The following is a 14,754-nucleotide window of genomic DNA, read 5'->3' as shown; positions in this document are numbered from 1 at the left end:
TAATGAGATTTCAGACAAGATACATTTCTTTTGTACTGTATTCTTCTGATTGAAGAATAAGGTGTAGTATGCACTAATGCTCTATAGAAATGAAATTTAAAAAAACAACAACAACAACAACAAAACCCAAAACAACTTATCATGATCAAAACCAGCAAGAGAATAGAACTGAGATAAGAATGAAAAATGCCAGCTCAATTCACAGAACTGCATAATTAAAATATTACTCCCCAAACTGAATCAAATTCATATTCATACACTGAGATTCTTTCAACAAGGGGGGTTTTATGCTGCTGGATTTACCAATATGCATTGAAGTGCAAGGACATGAGTTGTTCTACTAATAAAATAAAAGATACATTTAAAAGCTGATTAGTTTTTGGAACATCTCTTATGAAAGTACCTTGTACATTTGAGCATTAAAATCTCTCTCTCTCTCTAGATAATGTACAAAAAGACTGCTTTAACAGGACACTAACACTGAGAAACCCCCTGTCATCTGCTCACCAGTTCTTTCATGTTTTAATTCATATTTAAGCAGGTAAGTAAATAAAATTCCTCATTTATAATGATTTCATAACTTTGGATTCCTATGTGGGGTTTAAGACACCATGGAGAAAACCTAGAAATTGAACACATTCATCTGCAGTAAAAGAGGAAGACAATAACAAATCTTAAAGAACAGGGCCTGTATAAAAAATTAATAGGAAAGTGGGGCAATGCAGAACTTTATCCCCAGTTTCTACTGGCAGTATATGATCTCAAAACTGAAAAAAAAAAATCTATTGATTTGATAATTAAATAATCATTAGCTTAAATTCTGCAGCAGATCTGACTAAACATAATGCGACCTCCATGTTTGTAGAAACAAAACATAGTATAATTACAAAATATAATTAACTGCACTAATTAAGCTATAAAATAGCAATAATTCTCAGTAAGTGTCTCACTACAGTTTGCTGCTTAGCTGAATTGACGACTGTGAAGGAAGGCTAAAGAACTAGAGGAGGGAGTGAGTGCAGGAGTTCATCCTGCCCCAGAAGACAACTCGATTTAGAAAATCTGTTGGAATAGTTGGTGAAGAAAACTCAATAGCAACAGCCTGAGCAGCAGATGGCTGTTCAATAGCAGAAAAGAGTTTCAGTGTGCAAAGCTGAAGCCTCTCTTCCAGTAGCTGGTGGCCCTCCTGTGATCTGAAAGGCCAAAAAGAGGTTTGCTTCAAGATTTGTTAGATGGGTCCTAGCAGCTCATCCAGCACTGCTCCCAAAGAGGAGACAAACCATTACCCAGAGAAATGTTTGATTGATAAAGAAGCAATAATGTCTGGCTTTTTTCACTTGCAGAGCACAGTATATAAAATTCCTTGCTAGTGCCATCATGAAGAGAGAAAGCTGTTGCATCTCCAGACTTAGATGACTACCATGGAACGACTAAATACTTTTGGTTTGGCTTTTCTATCCAAATAGATCTTGATCTATTGTACCAACAATTGTCCTAACACATCTGACCTTTTAAACCATAGCAGCTGACAACTGTTGTACAAGATAAATATACGAAAGCTGTTTCCAGGAACAAGCCATATAACGATTTCAACTTAATGTTGCTCAGGTGTTTATCAAGTTGTGAGTTCCTTCTTTCTTTTACTGCTTTTTCAAACAAAGTGTTTCTGCCTAAGCAAGCAAATAACCTAGCAAACAAGCTACTGCACCTCCTGCTACCTTGCTTTTACTCTCTATAATAAAATTCCTTTCTGAAAGAATTTATCACAAGGTAAGGAACATGCTGTTTGAGTGGAATCCCTTCAAGATACTGGCAACACATCACTGGATTCTCCAGAAAAGAAAAAAAAAAAGAATAAAAATTTCCTTTATTTGAAAATACATATTTTAGTGCCAACTACTTTTCCACCAAAAAGATCAACAACCCAGGAGACTACCTTTGATCACTGAGTGTTATTGCAAAATGTGTCACTCCAGCAGATGATGATGGAGCAAGTGAAGGGTTCTTCTATTGATTTTTTTGCAGATGACACTAAATTGAGTGTTGATCTGTTTGAGGGTAGGAAGGCTCTGTAGAGGGATCTGGACAGCCTGGACTGATGGGCTGACATCAGTTGTTTGAGGTTTAACAAGGCCAACTGCTGGGTCCTGCACTTGGGTCAAAATAACCCCATGAACACCCCAGGCTTGGGGCAGAGTGGCTGAAACTGCACAGCAGAAAATTACAGGAGGCCAACAGCATCCTGGCTTGTGTCAAGAACATTGTAACCACCAGGACCAGGCCTCACCTTGAGTACTGGGTTCAGTATGGATTGCTCACCACAAGAAAGACATTGAGCTGCTGGAGTGTGTTCAGAGAAGGGCAACAAAGATGGTGAAGGGTCTGGAGAATTGGTCTTGTGAGGAGCAGCTGAGGGAACTGGGGCTGTTTAGTCTGGAGAAAAAGAGGCTGAGGGGAAATTCTAGATCAGCAAGGTTCAAATATTATATAGAAGAAAGAAAAAAAAAAACCAGACAACCCTTAATCACAGCCCTGTCATCTTGAATGTAGCCTTGGTATTGTATCTCTACAAACTGTAACTTGTAAGGACCAAATTTGTAGCGTTCTTTAGAGAAATGTCTGAGATGTCATAATTTTATTTGTTCTACATTACATTTACAGGAGAAAAAATATCACAGTTGAGAAGAAAATATCAGTGTTGGTGTTAAACAACCCATAGTGCTTTTATAAGAGTTGACATCGTTCAAATAAATGTTTTATAAATTTTGCCTTTCTTTTCTGACAAATTTGTCATCCACCCATAGAGATGTAGAGATCTCTCCCGACAGGCAAATCAGGACTTGAAGTCATTAAGAAGTATATAATGCTTCTGCTCTGCTCTAGTGAGACCACATCTGGAGTATTGTGTCCAGTTCTGGGCTCCCCAGTTCGAGGGGGACAGGGAACTGCTGGAGAGAATCCAAGGGAGGGCTATGAAGATGATTAAGGGACTGGAATGTTTGTCTGATGAGGAAAGGCTGAGACACCTGGGCTCTTCAGTTTGGAGAAGACTGAGAGGAGATCTTATTAATGTTTACAAATATATGAAGGGTGGGTGTCAAGAACAGGCTGCTTAGAGAGGTTGTGGAGTCTCCTTCTCTGGAGACTTTTCAGTACCTGACTGGGTGACCTGTGTGACCTACCCTAGGTAATTCTACTTTGGCACAGGGATTGGACTCAATGATTTCCAGAGGCGCCTTCTAACCCTTACCATTCAATGACTAATACAAGGAAACAATAATGGTAATAACAATAATGATACCACCATTACCATAGTAACTAAACCTGTGTATAACATTACTAAGAAGTAACTGCTTCAACCATTGTGCAGATTTTTAGAACACCTTACTCTCTGAGTAAAAATTCTTTCTCCTAAACCATGGAAGTCAAGGTTCAGTCACAAAAGGACCACTAAATAAGTTTGACCCTATTTCTGGGGTCCACATACCACCTGTATACATCTTCCTTTAAGTGAGTGTGATTTTTACTCTTCTCCTTATCAAGACACCTGGGCCATGTAAATATGCAATTAGTTATCATCAAGGCATTTTTGTCATCTAATTTTTGGTGGGAAATATGTGCATGCCTTGTGCACATTTTTGTGTGTGTAAACAGGGTCGCAGAATAATTGAGATTGGAAGAGACCTCTTCAGGTCTTCTTGCCCAGCCTCCTGCTTAAGGCAGACATACATTCACTAATTAGGCTAGAAACAGAGAATTATTTATTTATATTAGCAACTGGGCAGCTCTGAAAAAAAGCCATATATCCTTGACAAAATAGTCTTGCAGCTTGCAAGTGTGTAGATTAAGCAACACCTTAGTTACCTTCCTAACATACAGACTCTTTACTTGCCTGTGTGTATACACACCACATATAAAAACACAAACACACAAGTTGGAAAGACATATGGAAGGGTGTGTAAATACACACATATATAGCAGAAACTGTTTGCAAAAGGGAATATGCTGATGAGAAATGTTCTAAAATAATATTCCTTCCCTCTTGCATTAAAGGCAAACCCACAGAGCCTACTAAGAGAGTTAAAAGAGGTCAGGTGATAAGACCACTTGTGTTTTACATAGATCAAACTTTTTAAACAAAAGTTTCATACAGTGGAGCCTGGATCCAGGAGGTGACATTTTAAAAGCACATCACTTGCCCTTCAGGGCATTCCATATGAGCTTAACAAGTCAATGCTAACCTAGGTGACAACTAATTAAGACACTACTAATGAGGCTGTAAAAATTGGGGTCCTTAGAGATTTTTGCTTACTGACATCTATTGCTTTTTGGTCATTATTTGAGGAGAAAAGCCCCTGAATGAAAGATTGAATGTTTCAAATAGGTTTTCCAGAGCACAGCTTTCTGTGGTAAACAGAAAACAAATGTAGTTAATCATGCAGACATCAGCAAAACATGGAACATTATGCTTTTGTGTTCATGCAGAAAGAAAATGTGTGTGATGTAGATGTTTAGCTTTATAATAGCTTAATAGAACCAATATTTGGCATATTCAAATGCTGAACTACAAACAAATGTGCTGTCACTCTGAAAGCTTTCATATGGTTGCAATTTTCAAATTAGCAAACTGAAAGTTATCTAAAAGGCAACATATTGTTATACTCTAATGGGCCATTATGGCAGAACTTATTTACTTATTTAGTTATCTCTTCAAGCTTAAATTCAATTTACTCAGACTTTGGACTCACAGCCTACTCCTTTCTCAAGAAGTAGACATTTTCTTCTAGAGAATATTACAGGAGCATGAACACTACAGGGTATGGTGATACATCTGAGTAAATGTGACCTATACAGGCATTCTTTTTTCCAGTGCTTACCAGCCCTATTATAAGGACAGTGTAATGTAAAGAGTCTCTTGTCATAGGGTGTTGCATATAGCAAAGCGACAAAACTGACCCAAGCCTGTTCAGAGAAAAAATGTCTGATCTCAGCACACAGGGCAAAGTTGAGTGAAGCCAGATTGCAGCCAATTGACCTGAAAGGAAAACATCCAAGCTCCTGCATTAGTTCCATTGATGCTCTGCTGACTGAAAGGCATTTATATTGCCAATAATCTCCCTGCAATTTCTCTCCTGACATTTTCTGTCCCTAGTTTTAAAGAAGAGAACATGAAAAGGGTTGCCTTCTCTATGCCATATACGTAACCTTAACTCACTCATGCTGTTTTCTCAGATTCAGCACCATTCCCTGATCCAGACTTTCACTGCCCATAGGTAGATGCCTGTGTCTGGAACAGTCACTCTAAAGAAACTGGCTTTACAGTCAATGGGAGTCTGGTCTGTGAAGTCACACAGAGTCTTCTTGCAAAGGAAATTCATGTATAGCTCCTGTTCTTTTTAGTTACAGAATTAACCAGGTTGGAAAAGACCTTTGAGATCATCAGGTCCAACCTATCACCCAACACCATCTGATCAACTAACCCATGGCACTAAGTTCCTCATCCAGTCTTATTTTAAACACTTCCAGGAATGGTGACTCCACCACCTCCCTGGGCAGCCCATTCCAATGGCCAATCTCTCTTTCTGGGGAGAATTTCTTTCTAACACCCAGCCTAAATCTCCCCTGGCACAGCTTGAGACTGTGTCCTCTCCTTCTGTCACTGATTGCCTGGGAGAAGAGACCAACCCCCTCCTGACTACAACCTCCCTTCAGGTAGTTGTAGATGGCAATAAGGTCTCCCCTGAACCTCCTCTTCTCCAGGCTAAACACCCCCAGCTCCCTCAGCCACTCCTCACAGGGCTGTGCTCCAGACCCCTCCCCAGCCTTGTTGCCCTTCTCTGGACACCTTCCAGCATCTCAACATCTTTCTTAAACTGGGAGCCCCAGAACTGGACACAGTACTCAAGGTGTGGCCTAACCAGTGCTGTGTACAGGGGTACAATGACTTCCCTGCTCCTGCTAGCCACACTATTCCTCATCCAGGCCAGGATGCCATTGGCACACTGGGCACACCTGGGCACACTGCTGGCTCATGTTCAGCTGCTGTCAACCAGTACCCCCAGGTCCCTTTCTGCCTGGCTGCTCTCCAGCCACTCTGTCCCCAGCCTGTAGCACTGCATGGGGATCTCTCTTCACTACAGAGATACCACATGATGATTTTTCAGATATCCCTCTTTTTTCATTGCTCAGCTTAGTTACATCTGGAAGAAAACAGTGAAAACCTTCTCTCGTTCCTTTGACTTACTTCTGAAGGGCTGTTTCTTTAAAGCTTCCTATTTTTCACTCTTACACCTCAAAGTGACTTTCTGAACTAATTCTTATCTTCATTTACAAAATCAAAGTACACACAAGTGAGGAGGTAAAGTTCTCATCCATGAAACTCAGAGAGAACCACAACTGGAATATTAGAGTCAGTTTAGTTTAACATTTTGCTTTTTTCTACAAGCATCTAAAAATTCCTCTCCATTTTGAAGTTTTATGCCAAGACTACTACAGTCCACTAAAAGATTTCCAGCAGTGTCTACATTTACTGGATTGTATTATTATAAATCCAGATATTTTGATTTTTAAGGAATTTTGGTGGGAAAAAATGGACAATGGATTATGAAATAAATTTGATATTTGCACTATTCACATTTTCATTGCTGCTCAGTGATCTGGATGTACTTATTTCTACAAGCATACTGTAGATGATCTTGGAATTTCTCATGGTGGATGATCTTCAAAGCTGTTTAAAAGCTTTTAAAGTTACTTCTCAGAGATGACTTTTTTTTTTTTTTCCATAGAATCACAGAATTGTCAGGGTTGGAAGGGACCTCAAGGATCATCTAGTTCCAACCCTTCTGCCACGGACAGGGACACCTCACACTACATCAGGTTGCTCAGAACCACATCCAGTCTTGCCTTAAAAACCTCCAGGGATGGGATTTTTATATATATTCTTAATATAGAGATGTCCAGATCTGGTTACAGTATTTCAGGTATAGCCAGGACAGGATTAGTTATGTCCCTCTTTACATATGTCAAGCAAATATTTGTTTCCCTTTGCAGATGCAATATTAAAATCCCATATGCTGCTTTCTAACAGCTTTCATCCTCTGAAGAATAATGAAAATCAGGCTATTACCTTCTATAGGTTCTATTGTTTAATACTGTTTCCCAAATGAAGCTGTATATATGTGCTCAGTGGCACCAGCAAAACGAAGTGTATTGTCTCCTACATCATGAATGTCATTTAATCTACTTCTTCTGAGCTTTCATTTTAGAAGGAAAATAAGACTGACTTACCACTGATTCAGTAGGAATCATCTTATTTACTTTAGCTGTTGATAGTATAAATAACTTTTTTCAATTCATGGTTATATGATTTTTTTCCTTATAAAATCCTTCTGATTTTATTTCACTTTGTTTTAGAAGTAATTAGATCTATTAAGAACAAACACACTGTGATTATGTTCAAGCTATTTTCAAATTATTTAGATAGGATTTGCAGTCCCTAATGTGAAATTGTAGCTGAAAACCAGCATAGTCCTGAGGATAGAGTTGGAGATTTAAACCTTCCTGTTCCCTTTGTGTTTAATAATAATAGGATAAAATACACCAGTGGTGTTTGCAGCAGGAACAAGGAACTGCCAGATTTATTACAGCTGAGTTTCCTTGTTCTGCCACTTCTTTGGAGAATGGGCCATTTTTACCAGGAACATGAGAAACATCTTACTACCATAGTATAGCTGGTGGTTAGGACAGTTTCCCCAAGACAGTACTACACAGCTGCTTCTCCAGATTGCTCACACAAGATCTAGTAGCTACAAGCTACAGTACAAGCTATGTGATTAAAAGGGGGAAGAAAGTTATGTATTTATGTTATGCACAGACATTCCATCACATTTTCCTCATGTGCCCACATTCTATAGCTCAATGATGACCCATTATACCTTTCTAAATGAAATTCAGAAAAGACTAATTACAGAAGGTTTTTTGACTCTGTTTCCATCTTCACATACTTCACTGGAGAGAGGTAACTATTAGCAAGATTTCAGCTAATCTACTCTTTATAGTATTTCCTGTCGATTTTTATTCACATAAAAGATCCAAGAAATTATTGCTTGCAACTATATTATATGATCTGTACACAGACAACCTCTTTCAGATCTCTTATCGAGTCTCTTCTTGAAGCTGTATCTGCTCTCAGGACTCTTGGAAGCGCTGTAAACCAACACTCTCCATGAGCACCCCAGGTTGTTCCCCCTGGTTACCAATATTAACAGAAACCAGACCCATAAAATCTTCAGACTATAACAGTAAAAGGAGACTTTTTGGTATGCTGTCTTACCTACACTTTCAAGTCCCTAAAACTTCCTACACAGGCAGGACTTAATGACTTCTCCGGGGTGCAGCTCTGCTGCCTTCTGCTGCACATCATTCTGAGCCCTGAGGCCTGCAATAATGCTGGCTAGTGTTGCTTGGAGTGCTTGAGAGATCCCATCTGAAAAGTGCACTCAGATTTCTTTTTCAAGGAAACTGGAGCCTATGAGGAAGTGAGGGGAAGAGAAGAGAAACTTGGCAAACACCTGGTGCATGCCTCACCAGGCTAACGTGATGCATCTAGGCTTGGGTTTTGCTTTCTGTAAATCATGACTCCAAGCCTGAGTCATAATGTAGCACTCATGACTTCTACCTCACAACTCATTGCTTTCTGCAAATGGAAACCTTCAAGCTTTTTAATATATATTTCATTTTAAGATTGACCTGAGAAGGAAAACCCTAGACAAAGTCCCAGAGGCATCCTTTGTTACTATGGCATTCTGTGTTGAATCATGCTAGGGTTTTCCTTTCCTACATTAAATCTTTTGATCTAATCCTACTGTAAGCAATTTATTATACAAAATGCACTGTTTTTCACTATGACAACAAAAAGAATGCAAGCATTTCCCAGTTTGGCACACAGAGCATGTGTCACATCTTGTGACCAGGTAACAGAAGCACTCTGTGTATAAACAGGAAGACACAATGCTTTAATGATGTATCAGTTGTCAGCTACCATCTCTCTCTCAAAAGAGGGTAGTATAAAAACTGCTTGATGATCAACTGCTTATTTGGGGGGTTTGGGTTTTGTTTCTTTGTCAGACTGGGATTTTTTGGTTTTTTTACTTTTTTGGTATGGGGTTTTTGGTTGTGGGGTTCTTTTGGTTTGGTTTGGTTTTGTGGGGGGAAGTATTTTCGGGGTTTGTTTTTTAATGTAAAAAAAGCCACATTTAGAAGTTTACCCATTTAAGATAAAATGTACTCCTCCACTATTTTCTCATTTTCCTCTCTCTCACTATTTTCCTCAAGGAAACATCTAAGAATCTTGTGGGAAAAAAGGATTTAGCCTATTTGAACAGGAGTCTGTTTCACTAACACATCTCTCAACATCCCACCGATAAGGGAAGTTTGCAGAAGTAATCAAAAGAAGTTTTCATAGCCTATTTGTTCTGTGATTTTGACCCAGTGTCTCAGAAGATTAAAAAATCCCTGTTCAGGACTGCAGTTTTTAGAAACAACACAGAACCAGATATTTTGTGGGGTAATTTTCTGAGACATTATAAATCTTCACCTTGCTTGTGTTAGGACATGAAGAGAAGCAACATGCCTGAAGATAAATGCAATGTTTATAGACATTTATATGTCAGGTCAAATGGAAAAATTATTCTGTTTTATTGAGAGATAATGATTACTTCTTATTCCTAAATTTTATAGTGCTGCATTATTTACAGAGCTTTGAGCAGACATTAAAATGGTCATTACCAAGGGGAAGATTCTCCTTTCGGTCTGTCTCTGTTCTTTCACATAAAAGAACATATTGGAAATGTAAACACACTTTCAGCTGAACATATACAGTAATTTTAACACTTTTTCTGGCATCTTGCTGGCAGATGACTAGCTGTGATATAGAAAAAAAATGGGTCTGTGACAATTGTTTTATGTGCTTTATAGTGCAGCTTTCCTCTGATACATGTGCTGTCTGAAGGCACATGCATAACATCTGTGCTCTGCTGACCATCCAGATTGTCTTGGTTTTGCTAGGATAGAATTAAAGAATCAATTTTCTATTCAGGAAAGCTGCATTTTTTGAGAAGACTGTAGCACCCAATTTGGTGAGAACAAAGTTTTGTTTTCAACTATGGCAAGCCATGCTAAGAGAATCTCCATAGTGATCAAGGTGTTCAGCAGATTAGAGCTGGCCAGGTGCTAAGCCTTCCTCCTAAGGAAAGCCAGAGCAGCTGGCCCAAGCCAGCCAGCTGAGTTGCTCCATACTATAAATGTCACACTCACTATCACAGAATCAAAGAATGGTGGGGGTTGGATGTGACATCTGGAGATCATCTAGAGCAGGTTCTCCTAGGTCAGGCTTCAAAGGAACACATCTAGACAGGTTTTGAGTCTCCAGAGAAGGAGACTCCACAACCTCTCTGGGCAGCCTGCTCCAGCGCTCTGTCACGCTCACAAAAAAAAAAAGCTTTTCCTGGTGATTAAGTGAAACCTCCTGTGTTCTAGGTTGTAACCATTGCCCCTTGTCCTATCACTGTGCACCACTGAAAAGAGCCCAGACCTATCTTCATGACCTCCACCCTTTAGACATTGATCAGTGTTGAGAAGACTCCCTCTCAGTCTGCAATCTCCAAACTAAAGAGCCCCAGGTCTCTCAGCCTCTCCTTGTAAGAGAGATGCTCCAATTCCCTCATCAACTTCATTGCCCTCTGTTGGACTCTCTCCAACTGAGGAGAGACAGATGTTCTAGTTCCCTAACTATCTTCATAGCCCTTTGCCATATCCTCTCAAGCAGTTAGAATGCCTTTGTGGTACAGGTTAAGAGCAAATGTTAGCCTATGCCACCAAGAAGTCACTTTTCCTCTCTGCTGGTTGTTCATCTGAGCTAATCAAAAAGCCTGTGAACCATGGAAAAGCAGATGCTACCTGCTGGCTGTGCATCTTGGACAGGTTAGCTCGGAAACCAGGCTTGTGCCCACTGCCACTGCAGAGCTGCTCTCTGCTTCCTGGCACATCAAGGCATAACTGCTGATCAGAAGTTCCAGCTGGCTGCACTGTGGTTAAAACCTGTGTGGGCCTGCATGAAAGGAATAATCAGGACTGCAAAGGGGTGGGAGGCTGAGCTCCATTTACATCTGTAAGATGCAGAAAGAAGGTCTGACTCCTCCACAAGAGGCACAGCCTGGAGGGAGCGGATTATTACTGTGCAATTGATGTATCCCTAAGCCGATTGCATGGTGTGTGGGGTGGATGTGCAGAGATATGAGGGAGAAAAGGGAAGCCTATGGTCTTATGGACTGAATGTGCTTCTGGTTAGGTTCTGATCCTTCAAAAGCCCCTCTATGCTGACCAAGATGGGGGCTGCCATACATATGCTGCAAAAAGATCACCTTGAGTGAATCATCCCAAATAAGCAGGTCAGGGAGAGATAAAGTAGGCAAATTTGGAGAGAAATGAATTCAACTCATACAAGCTGCTGTTAAAAAAATAGTAATAATGATCATATTCCTTTATTTACAATGATTTGCATTATCCCAGTCAGCTCTATCTACTCCTAGAATCTTGTTTTATGAAATGAAGTGTGGCTTTAGTAATACAGATTGCAGAGGGCAAGGAGAACAAGATTGTTTATTCTTATGTTTTAACTTTATTACTGTGCATATTTGCAAGGAGAAGTTGCTTACTATAAGGAGAAAAATGACAATTTATGGCTTGAGTATTCACTTCTGATATTTGTGGGTTTTTCACTTACATTTACTTTCCAATCTCATTTTTAGATAATTAAATAGAAAGCTTCAAACTGAATCAAGTTGAGACTCACATAATAGGGAACCCCGGTAATGTTGGAACCTGCATGATTTAAGTATCTTAATTTCTTGATTGTATTTTCAATATATTGTTATCAAACTGATATAATGGGAAAATAACAGAAGTGGGAAGAATTCCCAGTATCTCTCAGCCTGCTTCTGTTTTACCCTGTAGCCATATGTTGAATGTATAGCTGCACTGATTTTTCCTCCCAGTGCTGTTCAACGAATGCTCTTAGTAATGCTTTGGTAGTCAAGAAAAACAAATAAATAAGAAAGGCCCAGGACCAGCAACAAGTTCACTTTGAGAGTTTCTTGCTGCAATTATCTGCAAAAGAACCACACAGTTCTTAAGAAAGTTCGAGATATGGAAAGTTTTGGGATATTTTAGCCAGGGAATAAAGAACTTCAGTGAAGTGAAGAAAGCTCAGTGACAGAAGCAACACCTACAGGCAGTGAGAGCAAAAAGGAAGTGAGTCAATATGTGTGAAAAGAACGGTGTCAGGGAGCAAAACAGCTGAAGAAAAAGTGATAAAGGAAAAAAAAGAGGAATAGGAATAGGAATAAAATGTGATTGGAGAATATAGTTTCACTATGGATGATTTATTTACTTTAAATCTTCCTAACGAGAAGTGAAAGATTACAAAGATTACTCCAGGCTGGTTAAATCTTCTTAAACAAAATAATCCTGAGAAACCAACTGAAGGGGAGATTCATTTTGGGCTTTTACGAACATAATGGTAGAAATACTACTGAACTTTTACCCTCTGAAGTAAATAGTCTTTTCTTTTACATTATTTACCATCTTATTCACTATCATCTGCCAGGCTGCTTCTTGGGGGTCAGTCAAAAAGAGGGAAATTATTTTTCATCATTTCCAGGGAACTGTAGCAAAATGTTGGTAAAATTCCTATTTGCTAAGAAGTCTTCAAGTCAGTTCATCTGCCTTCATTTGTGGTGCTTCTAGCTTTGGTACATGGGATAGTAATAGTAGCTGGCTGGAGGGATGGATGTATATGTATCATTAGGTGAGGGCATGAGGAACTGAAATGTACTTCAAGAACTTCAGTGCTAAACAAGAAACAACACATATCATTTCCTAAACACAAAATCAGAGAGTAAACAATTTGCATCCACAAAGAGAACAAACCAAATCCCTCAAGGAGGATGATTCTCTCCAGAGAGGAACAGAAAGAAATATTCTGGACCATCAGCAAAAGGCTTAGGGAGAAGGGAGAAATGACAAATCTGAAAGAAAAATTACAAAATGTAGGAATGGCTACAATAAAGCCCAAGATCTGGTGGCTGCAAGAACTGACAAACTTTTCTGATTTAAATCTAAGCTCAAGGCAGAGCATGGAAAAAATTTGAAAAACTCATTAATTGCAAGAACACTGAGAGAGCTGACATCTGCCATAGCTGAAGAAAGAGAACAAATTTAATCCATTTTAAATACTCAGCTAATTTAAGAGCAACTGAATGAACCTGCAATACATTTTAACAGTATACACAAAACAGGAGCTTAAAGAACTGTGTTCATTAATGTTCTAGCCTTATTAATGTTCATTTTTGAAATGCCCAAATTCATTAAACATTTTATAATGAAGTTTAAAGGCCCCATCTCTGTCCTGAAGGATTCAATTTAGATTTAAAGTGAAACTTTCAACAAGAGTATTTCATAAAAAGAATTGAAATGGGTATCAGGCTGCATCATTCAGGTGGTTGCTTGTTAAGTTTTTGTGTGTCTCAATGATTTGTGAAATCCATGTCAGAAAAAGCATCTCAGAGATTAATTTTAAAGAAGGGGTTAAAGAAGGAGAAGCTAATGGGATGGGTGACAGAGAATAAAATAGACATTCAATTTCTAAAAATAACCAGAGACTGTTACCTCTAAATAATCAGCTTGGTGGAATCTTCAGGAGCCCATTACTATAAAGAAAACAGAATTGTAATTAAAGATCAAAGCTTAATCTGCCTTCATGGCACTCCGATAGGTTGCTAATAGCAGGGAAGAGATTTACTTCACAGTTTTTATGACAAGATGATCGTTTTTTTTTTAAAGCTTTGTTATAGCTACTTTCCACCAAAAGATCTAATTCCTATCCTGAGGAACTGTTTGACCTGAAGTTTCCTTAGTACACTAACAGATAAAAAAAAGAAAAAAAAACTGAAAAAAATTAAATATTGTTTAGGGGTTGTTGTTATTATAACTAAACTAATAGAAATTTAGTGGTCTGAAAGGTAATATTTTTCCAACATGTATCTTCTTTTAGTACAATAACATCTTCCTAATGTTATCTCTACGTATTAAATCAACCTCCAATCCCAGTGTCAGTTATATAGTTGAAGAAAATCACCATTCAGGGAAAGATAAATGTAAAGGATCTCCAAGTAGAACATATAAACCACAGCACACTTTGCTGAGGCACACAATGTGCCACTGCTGTTGGATAAACTTTTCAAACCAGTGAGCAAAACCTGATCCATTAAAGTCCTTCTCCTTCTCTGTACAAACTGCTGGAATCACACAGCTGGAAGCTGTTCCTGTGTTCTTTGCATCAGCTTTAAAAGATACAAAGAGAACCACAAAAGAGACCTTTTTGCCTATGTCTTCCCAACCATCTAGTGCCAAGGACTCCTGCTTAAGAACCAGAAGGACCTGCAAATTCAGATGGCAAACATGAGCACTGCCCTCAGCACAGAAGGGTCCTGCTGCCTCTGCAGCTCTTACCAGGGGACCTTTGACAGCAGACCCCAAATCGACAGGTCTGGGGCAAGCACTACACTCCTTGTGCTTGCTGTCTCCCTCCTCTACAGATTTTTCCAACCCTCCCAGACTGCAGGGAACTCTACTGGTCTCACTACTAGCAGAAACATAACGTCAAATTATATCCTAAAGGAGGATTAATGGATGTGA

This window comes from Indicator indicator, chromosome 27 (assembly GCF_027791375.1).
Source record: "Indicator indicator isolate 239-I01 chromosome 27, UM_Iind_1.1, whole genome shotgun sequence".
NCBI lineage: Eukaryota > Metazoa > Chordata > Aves > Piciformes > Indicatoridae > Indicator > Indicator indicator.
This window is presented reverse-complemented; position numbering follows the sequence as displayed.